Here is a 3,539-nt window from a genome sequence, read left to right on the forward strand (position 1 = left end):
AAAAAAAAAAGAAACAGAAAGGCTATTGAGGGATTAAGAACAGAGATAAGAAAGAAGAGGAAAGTCTGCAATTGGGCCAGGTAGGACCTTTCTAGCACTAGCAAAGAGTCTGGATTTTATTTTTAGAACCACAAGAAACCACTGAAGCATTTTAAACCAGGTTTGAGTATGAACTGATTAATGTTCCTTGGTGCAATCAGTTGCATTAATCAGTTGCCAGATACAGTGTCAGTAAGATCAACCTTGGGAAATTTATTGGAAGGAAGATTTATTTCACGAGCTCCAGGAAAAGTTAAATGACTAGACTTTGAGACAGGCAGAAACCAGGGCAGATCTGAGGACCTCATCATAGGAACTAGTCTTGTCTTGCTGGTTCTCAATGCCCAGTCTGTGTCTATGGATCCAATCCAAAACTCTCGGGAGAGAGAGTCTGGCTTAACTCAGAACTAGTGTCCCCTGGGTCCCAATCAATTGGTGATTGGCATGGTGGCATACAGGAGCCACCATCTATCCCTTATTTGTTCACAAATACTGTGTAAATCCATGCCCTGTACAGTCCTAGGTGTTGGGGTGCATATAATGATGCCCGTGACCTTGTGGAGCTTATATTCTAAAGGTGAGTCCTTCTTTCTCCACCTAAAAAAAAGAAAATAAAAAAGCAACAATTAAATGATTTTCAAAATATATAAACAAGTAACTTCAAAATGCTCCTCAAGTACAGGGCAATTATCTGGTCACAGGTGTATGTCCGGAGGCCAAACAGTGCCCGGCACATAGTAAGTGTCCAATTGAGATTAATGGACTGACAGCCTGAGACAGGTAATAGTAGCAAGGAATTTAGGTAGGATGCTCTGGGAAGACCTCGCTAAGCCGAGACCTGTAGTGTGAGAAGGAGAGGGGACATAAAAGTAGGGACAACTAGCAAGGGGAATAGAATAAGCAGAGAAAGGGAATTGATATCAACTAGACATATTCCCTCCAGAGGGATGTAATTCGACAGGCATTTCAGGAAATGCTGTGGCCTTCTCTAATTCAAGACCTCAAGTAGACTAACTGTAAATTAATTGTCTGACTAAATTGCAGTAACCCTAAAACTGGGCCTTTTATAACTGAGTTTGGTGCTTTGAAGTTGAGGAAGGTGGAACTTTCCCCCTTCCCACTCCCATTCTTATGGTTTCTGAAGTATTTCAAAGCAAAAGCACTCAAACTGGGGGTCATATGAAGCCCCGTGCCCTTTTGGGCTGGATCCCTACTGCCCTATAACCCCAGTGAAGAGCACACAGTTTCCTCCTTTCTGGCTACTTTTGCGCTTTGATTCTCAGAAGCCTCTCCTCCCTGCCCTCTCTCTCTTTGCCTCTGAGCTGTTGCACCATCTTCCGCTGGTTGGAATAATGATGAGAACTTCCTCCAAAGCATCAACTTTCACCCCAGAGCTTGTGCCTTGCGCACCTGTCATCCGCTTTTCAAAACGCATGGGCCAAAGTTCTTTACTTCCTGACTTCTCCCTGCCTTTATTTGATATTGTCAAAGTTTGCAACACCTACATTTTGTTTGTACATCAGTGAATAGTTTCAGTAGTGTTACAAAAATAGGATTTGCTGCAGAATCAACCAGTGTGATTGGATTTATAGAGGAGGATCTAATCCGATGTCATCATAGTCGAGTCCTTCGAAGGAGAATATAATTAATAAAAATTGGAAAGAGGCAATAAGTTAGAGGGCAGAGGATACAGCATATTCGTAACTATATAGCTATTGTTACTTTTTGGTTCATTGTTGTTTGACAGGCCTGGGTTGGATTCGAACCTGCCAGGTCAGGTGTATGTGGCTGGCACCTTAGCCACTTGAGCCACAGGTGCTGAGCCTATCTTGTTACTTTTATTATACACCACCCATTTTTGTCAAGTTCATCTAGATTCTCTATTCATGTATTAGACAATTTATTTTTTTCCTAGAGCTCTCTGACTTCCTGGTCTAACGTGGACCATTTGTATTTCATGCCCACGCCTGCCTCAATTTCTATAGCTTTATTGAAAGCCTTGAAATTTCAGAGGACAAATCCCAGCACCTTGCTTTCCTTTATCAGAATTCTCTTGGCTATTCTTGGCCCTTTGTTCTTCCTTGTGAAATATGATTTTTGATCTCAAGAGAAGAGGGCTGAGTTACTGGTGCTCCTAAGTTCCTTTTATATATTATCATTGGTCCACTCAAGTTTCTGTCATTGTTTTGTTTTATTTTTTTTTTACTCCTCCATACTCATAATTCTCATACCCATTTCATTTTTTGCCTACCTGCCTCCAACTGTAGGTAACCACTTAAATATCTTTGGTAGATGTACCTGAATACATATGCATCCAAAACATTTTTTGTGTGTGTGTATATGTGCTTAAATGATACAAACAATATTGTAACAGATACCACTGTTCCTTATTTTGTAAAAGCAATACCCATATTTTTAGATGTATTTAGGCTAAGGTACGTATATTTAGCTTTTTCATTTTAATAGTCGCATAGTTTTCCAAAACATGCATTTAATAAAGCTTACTATTACCTTTGATGGATATTTAGCTTCCTACTACCCAAACAGTGTTGCAATGGAGATTCTTGTACATGTAACCTCATGGTTTGCTGCGAGAGTTTCTATGGACTACATATGTTCTGGGGAGGTGTTGGTAGATTCTAGGCAAGTGTTTTTCAACCTTTTTTTTTTTTTTTTAAATCTCTTGAACCTGTAGTTAAACTTCTGTGGCATATTTAAATTATGTTGATCAAAAAAAAAAAAAGAGTAAAAAAAGAATATACTTACTGTGCTTTGAACCTCTTTCGAAAATAACTTAATGATCTTTAAAAACTTTGATGTACTCATAGCCACTTGTTTTTCACTTATGGTACGAAGTTTTGGATTTTATTTTATTTTTATTCATTTATTTGCTTTTTGAGGTAGAGTCTCACTCTGTTGTCCTGGGTAAAAGTAGAGTGCAGTAGTGCCATCTTAGCTCACTGCAAACTTACATTTCTGGATTCAAGTGATTCTCCTGCGTCAGCCTCCTGAGTTGCTGGGATTACAGGCGCCTGCCCCAACACCTGGCTGTTTTTTGTTTTTTTTAAATCTTTGGTAGAGATGGGTCTTGCTCTTGCTCAAGCTAGTCTTCAACTCCTGAGCTCAAGCAATCCACCTACCTTGGCGTCCCAGAGTGCTAGGATTACAGGCATGAGCCACCAGTCCTGGCCATATTCCCTTTTAAATAAGTTTCCTGAAGCACACACACATATATTTCATGGGTGGAAAAAAAAATTGTAAAGTTGTCAAGTCTTCTCAAATTTATCTGTACTTATTCAGGACTTGTTCTATGTATTTTAATATTGTTTTATAACTTTATTCACAAAGGTCTTATAGTCTTCTTTTTTAATTTTTTTTAATTTTTTATTTTATTTTATTTTTTTTATTGAATGGTAACTGTGTACATTGATGCACTTTGGGGGTACAGTGTGGTGTTTTCACACACAATCCAAGACACTTCCATCAAACTGGTTAACATA

This window comes from Otolemur garnettii, unplaced genomic scaffold (genome assembly GCF_000181295.1).
Source record: "Otolemur garnettii isolate 467f Iridium unplaced genomic scaffold, OtoGar3 scaffold00038, whole genome shotgun sequence".
NCBI lineage: Eukaryota > Metazoa > Chordata > Mammalia > Primates > Galagidae > Otolemur > Otolemur garnettii.